Below are 15228 nucleotides of genomic sequence, written 5' to 3' on the forward strand. Positions count from 1 at the left end.
CACCAGAATTTTAAAAAGCAGAGTAAGCAACTTTCTAACTAAAGTTCTAGATCAGGGGTAGGCAACCTGCGGCCCGCGGGCCGGATGTGGCCCAGCAAGGCCTTGGGACCGGCCCCAGCCTGGTCCTGCCGCCGGAGCCTTTGGCCTCTCGCGTGAGGGCGTGGGGCCTTTGGCCTATCAGGAGGAGGCGGGCAAGGGGGGGCAAGCGGCAGGCAAGGGGGGCAATTGTCTATAGAAGCCTCCGAAACATGCATTTATATTAACATTTTTTTAAATCAGCAAATTTTTAGCGTGTCCTCCATTTTTTATAAAAAAAGGTGTCCTCCACTTGAAATTTTTGTCCTACATTTGTCCCGGTTTATTTATTGTTTAATTTTTTTTAATTTTTTAATTATTTATTTTTTGGCTTCGGCCCCCCAGTTGTCTGAGGGACAGCAACCTGGCCCCCGGCTCAAAAAGGTTGCCTACCCCTGTTAGATAGTAACTGACCCACGGCATTGTACCAGTACAGCTATTTGCAGAGGGATGAACCTTTTAAAAATAATTGGGCTATTGCTGGTTCCACACACTCTTGTCCACCCTTATCCTCAATGTTGCCAACAAACCTCAAAGATATTCCCCAGAATGTTTTACCAAAATCCCCAGAATTCCCCAATATTTACCGGAATATTTAGTCAAAATCCCTGGAAAGAAATTAATTCAATTCCCTGGAAAGTGGCAACACTGCTCATCCTTTACTTCTATCTCCCTGATCTATACCCTACACACGTGTGTGTATGTGGTTTTTTAGCAGTTGTGCTAATGCAGATATATATATATATATATATAAAAACAAAAAGCCTCAATTGTTCTGGAATAGTGAAGAGGCAGAGCAGAGTAGGATTATCTTGGAACTGCCACAAGATAATTTAACACACTTGTAGACCAGTAGTGTCCCTACCCTGGGTGGTGGGCAAAAGGACTTGCTCGCCCTTCTTCTTTGCCTTGGTGGCAGCCTCCTCCTTGGGAGGAAGACACTGCCGCTGCAATGCCTGGTAGGGCATATTCATTCCCTGTCAACCCCTTCAGAGGGTCTGACCAGGTGTCACCCAGTGTGAGCTACACCTCATAGTGATGCTACTACTGTAGACTGCTGCTATGCCAGTCTGACTGGGTGTTTATTGATGAGTTTTCCCCCCTTAGTGGCAAAGTGTAGGCTAACCACAATGGGAAAACAAGGCAGCAATGAGAAGGAAATAGTGTCATGCGATAGGTATTGCTAAAGATGATATTATTGAACTTTTATGTGGTTTAAAAGCTGTGTGTGATAAAGTCCTTAGTGTCCTTTCTAATTCAGTGGTGCACAGCTTGAGTATGTCTAAGATTATACAGTGGACCCTTGTTATACGCTGGGGTTTGGTTCCAAGATCCCCCGTGGAAAACAAAGTCTGTGGATGCCCAAGTACCATTAAATATAATGACATAGCAAAATGGTGTCCTTTATAAAAAATGGAAAATCAAAGTTTGATATTTGAAATTGATACTTTTTTGAACATTATCAAACCATGGTTGTTTGAATCCGTGTATAAGAAAGGCCGACTGTACTATATACCCTTAAAGAGTTCAAGATTCAGAATCTGGTAACAATAATATAACTAAGAAAAGGGGACTTACAAATAGAATAGCATCACTCATGCATTGCATAATTTTTATTTTGTAGTAAAATATCCCATTACACATAGAGAAATGTTTTGTCTGTGTATAACCTATTGATAGTTTCACATGGATTTCCCCCCATGTCCTAGCTGCCTTTAAGAAAGAGAATCCACTCCTCCTCTTCATGCCCAGAAAAACATCATCTGCCAATGTTCTGTTCATTAGGCTGAAATTAATGGTACAGGAGCAGAGTCAGAAAAAAGTGGCAACTGCATTAACAGGGGGGAAACATACACAATACAAACAAGCTGTACAAGGCAATAGCTATAATAATTACTTATTTGCAATTGCTTCTGAAGTCACTTGCAGTGGACCCAATGCTCCTTTGACTCCAGAAGCATGAGCACAGTTACAGATGTTCAGAACTGTTAGAGGAAGGAGATGGTAAAGAAGATGGTGATGACAATTAGGGTTTGTTTTTTTATCATTGGCTCTGGCTTACTACAATCTGGAAATGATTCCTGCCTTTTAAAATAAGATTTCTGTTTATCCAACTTTCTTAAAAACTGCTGCAACTAATGAGTGAAACTTCTAATACAAATTAGTTTGGTTAACAGCTTTCACTTAAACTGAAGTATGTGACTGATTGCTGTATTTGGCAGCCTAGGAGGGAATTTTCCATCCAGTCAGCTTTGCCAGTACTTTGATCAGCAGCTACAAGCACGGAATGCCAGTAGGAGTTATCTCAAAGCACTTGCTTTGTTAAGAAACCTATCTGCAGATACCTTATTATTTATTTGAGACTCAGTGCGATCAGAGGATTACATAGATTAATTTGTGAAGTCTTGTAGACTCACACTACATTGTTATAGTGCTATATAGCACTATAACTGCCATGGCAACATCCTATGGTATTGTGGGATTTGAAGTTCTGAGAGGGGCATTTTGAATTCTTTGCCAGAGAATTCTTTGGGCCTCACTAAACTACAGGATGCCCGTTGGCATGGCAGTTGAAGTGGAATATAGCACTATAACAGTGTAGTGTGGTAACGGGTAAACTAACACCATAGTTAAAATCCCAGCACAGCTGTGACCTACAGGCAGTTATACTTACTGAAAACAATATACCTCCCCCAATTGTTCTGAACCAGAAAAGGGATGGAAAACAACCATGTGCTTTTAGAGGTAGAATGAAATAAAAATATAAATTAAATATATGGTTTTGGGTAGTTTCCAGATTCATATTCTAAAACAGGATAGAGAATATTTGACTCTGCAGATGTTTTGGACTATAGCTTCCCCAGTTCTTTGTCAATTGACCATTGTGGCTGAGCTTTCTGAGAATCCAACACCAGGAAGGACAAAGCTTCCACACTCTAGTTCTATGTTTAAGAATCTTCATTATTATTCTGAATGTTTGTTGTTGTTACTGACTTTGTCCTGAAAATTACAGATTTAGTTATGGATTATTATTGCTTTAAACGTTTGCAAACTATTTGGACACAGTCTAAGTGCAGGATATGTCTCAAACCTGTATGGTTCTACATAACAGGAAAGAAAGCTTGAGGGGTGAAGAATCTATCTTGACCTTTGATACTAACAGATTTTTTAAAACATGGGTTTCCATAGATCCAACCAGTCTACACAAACTAGCATGGCTATCTCTTTGAAATCTGTTAGGTATGCTTCTGTGTGTGTCCCATAATCACATAATTCCTACCACAGGAAATATAGCTGTTACTATAAGGTTAGTATGCAGACTTTTACTGACCTGCAATATTTCTTTTCCAACTCTTATTAGCACAAGTCTAAAAATAAACCAAACAGTAATATGCATTAATATGTATCATTACCTGAACTAATGGACAGCTCCAACAAATATGCATGCTAAAACTATTTAGAGTTCTTTTGGATTTTAGCAATCTTCTGTTTTCCTTTGGTTCGTTTCTTACGCTATAGAGTTTCCCTCTTTGCTGCTCTTTTGACTTGGTTTTCTTATGTGCTGTATCTAGATATTGTCCCATTGTTTGTATTTTATAATTTTAAAGTATTCTACAATGCACATAAACAAAGATTAATTACGGCATGCCATTAAGACCCTGTAGTATCAAACAGCGTTCAGTGAAGTCATGCTGGCCACATAATCACAGAGTAGTCTCTGACAATGCTGGCTCTTCGGTTTACTAACAAAGATAAGCACCACCCCTGATAGTCGGACACAACTTGACAATGTTGTCAATGGGGAATACCTTTACCTAGTATCAACCAACAATGGTCCTAGATCTGAATGTAACTCCTACCTACATATTTTGGTTTCCACATAGTACAACATAGTATTCTAGTAGCTCTTAGATATGATGATGATGATGATGATGATGATGATGATGATGATGATGATTTATTTATAGCCCGCCCAATCACAAGGAATGTGGGGGCTGAGAATGTTGCAGATAGTCATGTGAATCTTATAAATGTGGCAGGCACCACAGAAACTGCAGTGGTACAGTAAGTGCACACATGAGGATTTATATTCCTGCTAAACTTCTCAGAATTATAATCAACTATTAAGCTTAATTGTTCTCTAATCTGATCACTCTTAAGACAATCAAAGGTGGGGCACTGCATTTATTTCAGCTGTTGAATGTTGTTATACATGTTGCAAAGGTATCACAAACAGGTCCCAAACACACTGTAGAAATAATCCAGTTTGAGACTGCTTTTACTGCCCTGGCTCAGTGTTAGGGAATTCTGAGAACTGTAGTTTTGTGAGGCATTTAGCCTTCTCTGTCAGAGCGCTCTGGTGCCACAATAAACTCCAGTTCCCAGAATTCCCTAGCACTGAGCCAGGGCAGTTAAAGTGTCTCAAACTGGATTATTTCTTCAGCGTGTTTTGGACCATAGTTAACTTTACCACTGTGTTCTGAACTGAATCTCTATGGAGATTACATCTCCGACTGATGCAGTGACTAGGGATGGCATCTCTCCTCTAAATGCCTACTTGGAGTTGGTAATGGGCTGGATGAGGGAAAACAGACTCAGCTTGAATCCAGAGAAAACGGAAGTACTGGTGATAGGCTCCCCTGGCCCGGGTAAGGAAATTTTCCCACCTGTCCTGAATGGGGTCACGCTCCCCGTGAAGGACTCTGCTCGCAATCTGGGGGTGCTTCTGGACTCGTCACTCCACCTAACATCTCAGGTGGATGCGGCGGTCAGGAGCACTTGTTATCAGCTTCGGCTGATACGCCAGCTGCGTCCCTTCCTGGGCCGGGGGGACCTTGAAACCGTGGTACATGCTCTGGTAACCTCTTGGTTGGATTTCTGTAATGCGTTTTACATGGGGCAACCCTTGTACCAAACTCGGAAGCTTCAATTAGTGCAGAATATGGCTGCTAGGCTGGTTACTGGATGTTCCAGGGCCAGCCATATAACACCAGTATTGAAAGATCTCCATTGGCTGCCTATTCGCTTCCGGGCCGAATACAAGGTGTTGGTTATTACCTATAAAGCCCTAAATGGCTTGGGCCCAGGGTACTTGGAGGACCGCCTCTCCCCATACAGTCCGCCCCACACTCTCAGGTCGGGTGGGAAACATCTTTTGAGAGTTCCAGATGCTCGATTTAGTTCATCTCGGAGGGCATTTTCAGTTTCGGCCCCTCAGCTCTGGAACCCTCTCCCCCATGAGCTCCGTACAGTCACCACCCTTGATGGTTTTAAGAAGAACCTGAAGACCTTTTTATTTCGCCAGGCTTTTCCCCCATGAGCCTGTTGTCATCTTTTCTCCCCTGGCAATGTAATTGGCAGATTCCATCTATCCAGCCATTTGTATGGGGTTGTTTTGTAGGGTTTTAATTGTTTTTAATTGTTAATTGTTGTATTTTTATGATATGATGTATGTTTTACTTGCTGTTGTACACTGCTGTGATCCCTGGAATAGCGGTATAGAAATAAATTAAATTATTATTATTATTATTATTACCCATTCTGATTAAACCTAGTACTCTTTTCTGATTTGTTACTGAATAAGATTTATGTTATTTTACACTACATTTATAAAGTTAATTTGAGTAACTACCACAATATATTGGGGGGGGGCTGTTTTTTTCTCTCAAGCTGAAATAATTGCATCCATTCTTCCACCCCCAATATGAGCTGAGATCATCAACCTCAAGGTAAATTAGGCAAATGTGGTCAACTTTATTGAAGATAGTTCTCTATTTGAAAAAAAAATCCTCTGTTTGAAGATCAAGTTTATTTTAAGGAGAGAAAACCAGAAGAAGGCCGAAGGAAAAGGAGCCTTGAAGTTGCCCATCAACAGAGAGCACCTGGAGGGTATCTGCACTACACAGTTATACCAGTTTCTTACCACTTTAATTGCCCTGGCTTTATTCTATATGATCCTGGGAGTTTGGGGAGTTTATAAGAATTCTTTATAGACAGGCATTAGAACTCTCTAGCAGAGAAATCTAAATTGATCACTGAATTACAAATTACAAAATTCCATGGAATGGACTTGACAAGTAAAGTTGGTATGAAACTGGCATGACTGTGTAGTGCAAATGAAGAACAGCAGACTGAGCAGGTACACAGTTATCCTTGTCACAATCTTCCCCATTATGGTGAGAATTAACACATTATAGAATATATATGCTATTAATTTTTTCTAAAATTTCTCTATATACAAAGTAGTATAGGTAAATTATTAATCCATTTTTTGTCAATGCATAAGTGGCCACCCTAACCCAAAGCAACTCACTTTATTTCAGCATCAGAGTTTGGGGACCATCAGTGCCTCTTCTTATTCTTGGGAATTAAATAACAAATACTGAACTTGCCAATCCTCCATGATTTTCATTCAGCTGCATCCACTCGATTATTATTGTTGTGCACCTTCAAGTCATTCCCATTTACTACATTTGGCTTCACAGATGAGAGCTGGATAATGTGTTCTTTGTGCTCTTTGATCCTGTTTATGAGTGCTTACAGTTAATTACTACAATTTATAAATGGACTTTGGACCTTTATCGGCAAGTTTCTTATTGTGGCTATTTGGTTATTTTTCTTTCTGTGTGTAAATAATTTGTTATTTGTTCCCCCTCTGGAAGTTGCCACAGCAACTTAATACTCAAATAATTGTTTGAACCTTAAAAGCTACTTACCTGGAAGTAAATCTTACTTCATGTAATGATCAGTGCATAACTACAGACAAATGGAGGGTGCCAACGTCTAGTGATGGCATCATATTTCCATAAAATATCTTTTTTAACAAAGGGGAGATAATGTGCATTAAAGAGAATATAGCTGTTACCTTGTAAGTCAACACAGAAACTAAAGGGAAGTAGGGAGGAACCTTATGGCACCTTTCAGACTAACTGATTTATTTTAGCATGAGCTTTTGTGAATTTCAATCCCTTCTTCCAATGTTTGTTAAGTGACATTAAGACAACTTTGAGTTATGGTGACCTTATGAAAGACTTTCAAGGCACCCTGTTATTAACAACCCTGAGGGCCATGGCTTCCTTGATTGAATATCTGTAATGTGGTTTCCCTGTTTTCCTATTTCCTTTCACTTTATCAAGCATTCTTGTTTTCTAATGAGTTGTGTTGTCTCATGGTATGATAGCCTGAGTTTAATCATTTTGGTTTCTGGGGAGAGTTCAGACTAGTTTTGCTCCTGGTCCCATTTCTGTGAGGCCAAGCAGATGGGCAGGAAAGAGCAGTCCAAAGCTGCTTCTTCCAAAAGTGGGCTGAGACCCCACTGACCGCTCCCAAGGCAGCCTGCATGTGCATGCCACGACTGCATAGCGCAGCACCAAGCCACACTGCTGTTATTGTTTTTAAAAAATTCCTCCACCATCCATGTGCACTGTCGCACAAATCCCATTAGATGGCTACCGCCTTTGATCATGCACCCAGTTGCACCTGTGACCCTCAACCGAGACAGGGCATCAAAGCAGAAGTGTGCTCAGTAAAACACTGGCAATGCATGACCATGCCCCCCCACATACCCCCTTCATACACCCCTTCATCCCATATCCTGTCTTCGACCATCTGGCTTGTGTAAGTTGTACTTACAGCCATTGGAGGTGTCATACTTTCCCTTGTTTGCACTGCTGCCCCAACCGCTGGCTCTGTCCTTTTTAAATGAGCACCTGTATTTGCATTTATGCACAGCTTTAGGGCTAGGGTGGAGCACTCCTTTGGGACTGGTCTCATGTTGGGGCGTTTAAATGCACAGTTGATGGTGCACATTTCCCAAGCTAGAGTGGTTTATTTCCACTTTTCAGTCCATCTTTTCCCCCTTTAGAACAACTGCAGCGTGGCTTCTGGCTGCTTCAGGAGTGTGTGCCATCTAAACACCACATCCCCAAAGCTGCCTGATACTGCTTCTTTTGGCCCATCTGTTGGAGACATGCAGTCTGTGGTATCTGCAGAACTCTCATTCAACACCATGCATTGATCAAGATCAAAATCAAGAAAAAACAGATTAAATACTAATCAGAGTTTGTCATTTCTAAAGATAATCATGATTTATGTGCTGTTTTAGCTAAAAGTTAATCACTCTGAGCTAAATCTACTCATGCAACTGACACTTATTTGTCTTGACACACTGCATTCCCCGAAATAAATCTTCTCCTTGAAAGCATTGTTCCAGTGCCGATCCAGATTATTTTAAAATTATGAATCAATTGTTTTAATATATGTGCTCTTTTCACTCATGTTATCCTCTTTTATCTGGTTATGTATTTTAATTGGTGTTCTGTGTTTTTAGCTGATATCTATCTGTTCTGGTAATTTAATCTGTTGTTCCCTGCATCGATCTTCAGGAAAAGGTGGGTTAAAAATTATTGCTGTTATTGTTTTTTGACAAGTACTGCATACAGAGACCTGTGGAGGGAAGAGAACTTAGTCCACCAGCAATGTGAACTCTACTAGCAGAAGGACACCAAGATACTTTCATCATTATAAGAAACTGGATATAATAATTTATTCTACAAGATTCTGTAATTCCATAAAAAAAATTCACTTGAGTTAACATGCTTGTGCTACTCCAACATTTTACTGTACTAAATTATGTCAGAAAAGCATGTTATTTACTGAATTATTGATGTAAGCAGTTGGAGAAGTATTGTGCAATGTGCTAGTTGTGAAACAAAGTAGCTTTTTTAAAAGATCAAAAGGAAAGTGTGTCCTTTGAAGCTTTCCAGTTGCTCCACTCATACCACAAATAGTAACTAAAAATATTCCACAGCAACATATGCTCATTTCTTGTACAGATAGTATGTTGAGTTGCCATGTTTTCTAATCCATTAGTCATACAAACAGCAACAAGGTTGCATAATTCTATTTATTAAAACTAGTTTAGGCTCAGAATTTAATGTGCTTGTTGCTGTTGTTGTGTGCCTTCAAGTCATTTCTGATTTATGGCGACCGTAAGATGAACCTATAATTTGGTTTTCTTGGCAAGATTTGTACCCTTAACTAAAAGAGCATGAGAGTTTTATGGCAAACTACAATGTTTTGTTAATAGAGGTGGAACTTTTAGAGTAGCAATAGTTATCTAGCTGATGTACATAGATGACATGGAGACTGCATTAGAGTTTGTGGGTGATTAATGGTGATACAAAGTTGTTGTGTAGGAAGATGAAAAAAAAATTAAGGCCACAGGTGCCTTTTGAAGTCTTGCAGTGTTTTTTGTAATGTATTTTGAAGACTGTGTTTGAAGACTGACTGTTCTAGGTGACTTGGTCTTGCATAAGTGTGCTTAGGAAGAAAATTATATTTACTTATATCAGATAATAGCCAATAATTACTTGTTTATATTAGGTTTAAACAGTACACTTTTTGTCTTATTTTGTATTCAATAAAATATTTTTAATAGTTATTTTTCACTAGTTTTAATATTATGGATAATTTAGTTATATGTTTAACATGTTATATATATTTTAGCTATGTCTGTTTTAACTGCTGTAAACCACCTTGGGTCCCAGACTGCAGAAAGATAGGATGATATTGTTCTTATTATTATTATTATTATCTGTGACATCTGTTGATGTCCATATATGGACCATCAGCTCTAACTTGCTCAACTATTTTTGCTGTTTTGGAAGCATGAACTGTATTTGAGAGAAACTGAAACCAGAAAGGATAGCTTACAAATGTTTCTCAGAAAGTGCTACAATTTATGTCAATTAAGTTATAATTGCATAGAATAAAAGTTAGGTTGTCCTTTGCAAATCCTAGCTTTACAATCTAAAATCTCCTTAGATTTAAACCAATGTTTAATTCACCAAAAAACCCCCAAAAAACTATGTTTAATGTATATTGGATGCAACTGTGTCTTTTTAGAAAAAAGTTGACCACATTAGTGCTGGCTGCATAATACAGATAACGCTTCCTTGTGGCATAAGATGCGGGCATGCTTTTTACTGCATTTGTTGCAATTGATTAACTTTGTACTATAAAAGTAATTATATCCACTTTTAAATTATATCCCTGTAGTTGGAACTTAAGCAATGTCTACCATGGTTAGTCTGTATGCTCTTACTATAGCCAAGAGACTCATGTTCCTAGGCTGAAAAGGCAAAACAGTCACCAGACATCGTTCATGAGACATCATGGTCATAAGATCTAATTAATATGTAGGTCAACTGCATGTACATAGTTTTTGGACATATGATCAGCTACTATTAATGTTTACACTAGCTCACATTAGCTTCCTATACATTTCTGTTCAAACTCCCCCACCCTTTTCCTCCCTCCATGTTTTTTATATTTATATGCAAACAGTGCAAATCAGTAAATTACTTTACTGGTTATTGCGAGTGTGTTTTAGTGGAGAAGCTGGACAGAAATGTCCCCTTCCCTCAGGGTCCTTGTTTGCTATGCAAGGAGTAGGAAGGGGGACAAAATATTAAATGTGGGGTAAAGGAATAATCATGGGACCTTGCACTAGCATTCCTAGTAGTCTGGGAACGTTCAGCAACACTCCTCCCACTCATCTCTTCAAAAGTCCAGGTAAAATCAGGCCAGCTGAGTAATATGGGAAATAAATGTTTTCTCTCTTATTCATTTAAAGAGCTATAAAAAGTTTTTAATATGCACACTACCACATAAAAAGGGCAACTAGTCATGATCTTGCTAAGAAAATGGGTTCTTCTCCATTTCATAGAAAAAAGGCATTATGTTGGGTGTTGCCCCACAGTTAGCCTTACCCAGGACAGAGGTTGCCTGGATCTCAATAGAAGTTACTTTGCTGCTGCTAATAAATCTGAAATTTTATTGCCTGTCTTTTACTGACTTTTGCCCCTGGTCCCCACATGGCCAAGAAGGGGAGTGGTCTCTGCTTGTTTTGATATCTCTGTGGTTACCAACCTTTGGTCCTCCATTTGTTTTGGGCTTAAGTTCCCATAATTCCTGACCGCTGGCCACGTCGGCTTGGGCTTCTCGGATCTGAAGTCCAAAAAATGGAGGACCAAAGGTTGGGAACCACTGTTGATCATCTTAACTGACAACAGAAGTAACCTCTGAAGCAGAATGTAGTCTTGTGACTCTAACACTGTAACCTTTCTTCTCCTGTATGATTTTTAACATCTCTGCCTGAAGAAGAAGCCAGTGAAGCTTCGACAGCTTGCACAATGCATTTTGTGCTTTTTACTGTCTTGGCCCAATAAATATATCACTTTTTTGTATTTTTCTTATCTAAAGCTCTCATAAGACGTGATCTGCCTTTCCACTAAATTTCCTACTTCTCTTCTATTTTAATACAGTAGCTTTTAAATTGAGTGTCCTGAAAGCTTAACAAGGATTCATTAATAAAAAAAAACAATAATAGGAAACATATTTTCCTCAATTTAGAAAGTCTGCATGCCATTATTAACCATCACAGTTTGCTGGCAGAGGGAAATGTTGGCTGTGTTCCAGGTTATGCCGCCGGCTTTTTAAATTAAAGCCAAAACCAGTGCTGATGTCCCCAAGTCATAGCTGAGAATATATATATTGTAGGCCAAAAAAGAAAGTTTTCCAAGCTGTGCCTAGACTCATCTTGAAAGGCTTCAGTGATATGCATGCTGGCTTGCTCAACAGACAAATTAGGGCAGAAAGTTATTTAAAGGTCATTTAAAGGTGAAAGTTATAAACTACTATTGCTAGGGGTGCCATGAGAAATTTGGCAGAGGGGGAATGCCTTATGAACATCACATTAGCTATAAAGCTCAGCTGATACTTATGTAAATTCTTTTTTCATGTGATTGTTTGTTTTGAGATATTTCTAGCTGTTGAGAGATTTGTCTGTGACATTTCTAACTTTTAAAAATGAACTGACTACTATAGCTCAAAATGGAGCTTTTAGCAACAGATCGTTCAGGCGGGTTACACACCGCCAAAAAATACATATTCCATACGTATTAGGGTTAGGAAGGGGCGGTGCTTCCGCACCCCCCTAACCCTAGTACGTATGGAATACGTACAATATGGCAGCGCCCCTTCCACATGGGGGCCGCCATATTGACGTAATGGACGCTCTGCGTCCGCACGTGGTGCACCGGAAGTGACGCCGCGAGTGCGCCCTTTGGCACTTGCGGTGCCTCTTCCGGGGCCCGAGAAGGAGCGCGATTTCCGCACTCCTTCTCTGCAGAGTCCAGGAGTCGCGCCGTTTAAAGGCTGCATCTCCCAGACGTTGCAAGTGGCGGCGAAGCCAGACCGCCGCTTTTCGGTGGTGTATAACCCGCCACAGTGTGTTTGTGTTACCAAGAAAGGCAGGGGATCTAGGGTCCCCACTGACAGTGACAGGATATTTGGGGGAATATGTTAGGGCAGCAGGAAGCCTACCAGAGGTTGGGTAATCTTAAGGATCTTTTTCACCACCTGTGTATAGCAGTACTAACTGCCAGAAGACTCCAAGCTTAATGAAAAGAGAGTTTTATTTAGAGATTTACAAGAGAGCACACAAACACACAGTAGCAATTCTATCTGAAATACCATACATGGCTAATGGAAATCAATGTATAGAATATTGGATAGCAGAGTCTTAGGCTTGTAAAGAGAGTTATATTTACCAGTCCTGAAGAGGAATCCATGGCAAGTGGGATGTGGCTCAGACAGCATCTGATGGCAATATAGACAATAATTCAACTGCAATTGCAATCTGAAATCTGCTGGTTTGTTATTTATATTAGGTACCCTTGAGGGGTGCTTAATGTTCTCCCATAAAGTATAAAGAATTTTGAGTTCTTTCCCATGGAATTGACAAAAAGGGTAATTTCGGTAGATGGTCTTAATTCTGAATTAACTGAAAGTGATTAGATGTAGGACAACCCCAAGATAGATGAATAGGGATGTTGGCTGGGAACATGGCAGGGGGCAGGTAGGAGATATGGTCTTACTGGCCTGAGTGCAATGGGACCGCCTTAGTGTCCAGTGCAAGAAGATATATGGAAAGCCTTGGGGGAGGACAGAGGATGGCAGGCCTATCCAGGCAATTTTTAATCATATATTTAATTATTGTTCTATGTATTGTAATATAAATATTGTCTAGATCTCTTAATATGTGTATTTTATGTAATAATTGTCTTTTAACTATGTTGTAACCTGTCTGGAGCTGTGAGGAGAGGTGGCTAAGAAATTAAAAAGTATTATTATTATTATTATTATTATTATTATTTAGTAGCAGCAGCAGCAGCAAACCTACTTAATCTTCTTTTGGTATTAGCTAGACCGGTGGGTCCCAAACTATAGCCTTCCAGGTGTTTTTGGACCTCAGCTCCCAGATGCCTCAGCTACATTGGCCAATGGTCTAGGATTCTGGGAGCTGACGTCCAAGACCTTTGGAAAGCCAGGCGTTTTGGAAATCACTGATCTAGACCGGTGGTCCCAAAGCTGTGCTCTTTAAGGGATTTTGGACTTCAGCTCCCAGAATCCCAGAGTATTGGCCAACATGGCAGAGGCTTCTGGGAGCTGGAGTCCAAAATCTCTTAAAGGGCACAGCCTGGGGACCACTGCTATGTAGTATAATACTCCATAGTATAGAATGTTCTTACCGAAATAATTGTGTTTTGTAAGTCTTGTGCATTTACTTTACTCTTTGTTTCTCACTGCTCACAGGATGCTGAGTTGAGAGATGTCTTTTTACACTCCAGTCCTAAGGATATTTAATTGGATGGAGGCATTTAGCTATTTGTTTATTTATCTCCTGCCTTTCTCTCCAGAGGAACCCAAGGCGGCTCAGAGATAAAACCTTTAAAATTAGTACAAATGTACAAATTATGCAGTAGGGAAGGAAATTGTATCACCAAAATTTATCTTTTTGAGGTCAAAGTTCTTCCTCTTAATTTTCTATTTTCATTTATTAGTATCTATTTCTAAAGTCAGGAGAAAATCTTGCATTACATAAATACCAGAGTTGGTTGATCTGAGCAGGAGGTACGAATTGCCTAGTCTTTGTATGCAACCATTTCATTATACCTTCGTCTATGAATGGTCTTTAATGTGTTTGTTTTCTCCAGACATGGCTTTCTTATCAATAAAAATATTTTTTAAAAAATCAACAAAATAAAATTGTTATAAAATTCAAACAATTAAAATATATATAAAATCACATAAAATATATACAATAAAACATAACATAAAATCACATAAAATGTAGTTAAATCATTTAAGTTAAAAACAGACTATTGAGCTTTGTGAGATTGGCTCCTTGACTGAATTGATCCCCTCCTTCCTCTCAGCTGAATCTATGACACAGAGCAAAACCAATATTGCTAATTGACGTTGTTTTTGTTTATATCCTGCTGTTTGCCATCCTGGGACTAGGAAAAGCTTACGAAAGTGAAAACAGATGCAGCTAAAATCACCATTTATTACTGTATTTGCTGATATCCTCCTTCCTCCCAACGGAGGGACTCAAGGCGGAGCAATTAAAGGCAGTTGGAAGCAGACTGTTCAAAAGAACAGCAGCCAGAAGCGCATGAAAAGGCCCCTGCCTTCCGCAGACAGTCTTAGCAACGTAGAAAGGCCTTCTTCACTTGCGGCCACAAAAAGGGGAGCAAGGAGGGGCAGGGCCTCCACTGACAGAGACAGACACAGAGACAGACACAGAGACAGAGGGATGGCTCGGTTTCAGCGCTGCAGCTGCTCCTGAAGCACTGCGGGGGGGGGGGCGGGGGGGGCTGTGGCAGGCCTAAAGACTGCAGCTCTAGAGGCCAGGCGCTGAGTCCCAGCTGCTGGGCCACAGAAACACGCTCTGGGCAAGGCACACTCTCTCAGCCGCAGGGGAGGCCATGGCAAGGAAGTCCCAGGAGGAGAGGATGCCATGAGGCCAAACGGACTCGAAGGGAGGCACACGACGACGACGACAGCAGCACAGGAGGCTCATCCCACCCTCAGCAGGAACAGAGGACCGCCCCTCACTTTCTCCGCCCACAAAACACTGAATGACAACCCAGCACCACCCATTTCCCCGCCCACAAACCAGTGACTGACAGACCAGCTCCTCCCTTTCTCCGCCCACAAATAGCTGACTGACAGCCCAGCCCCTCCTCTCCCTTTCCCCGCCCACCAACCACTGACTGACATGCCAGCCCAGGACCGCCCTTCCTT

The 15228-nt window shown here is 40.4% G+C and overlaps 1 long non-coding RNA gene across 1 annotated transcript; it reads right to left on the reverse strand.

Moving 5' to 3' along the window:
* Positions 1-1714: 1714 nt before the first annotated feature.
* Positions 1715-14698, reverse strand: LOC149317554 (uncharacterized). Its single transcript, XR_016280748.1, has 4 exons — positions 14484-14698; positions 12690-12738; positions 3407-3443; positions 1715-1861 (listed from the first exon to the last, which is right to left on the reverse strand). It is a non-coding gene; the product is annotated as an uncharacterized LOC149317554 (long non-coding RNA).
* Between the last annotated feature and the right edge of the window lie 530 nt (positions 14699-15228).

This window comes from Sceloporus occidentalis, unplaced genomic scaffold, assembly GCF_023333645.1.
Source record: "Sceloporus occidentalis isolate IW3139 unplaced genomic scaffold, rSceOcc1.0.p SCAF_3, whole genome shotgun sequence".
Lineage (NCBI taxonomy): Eukaryota > Metazoa > Chordata > Lepidosauria > Squamata > Phrynosomatidae > Sceloporus > Sceloporus occidentalis.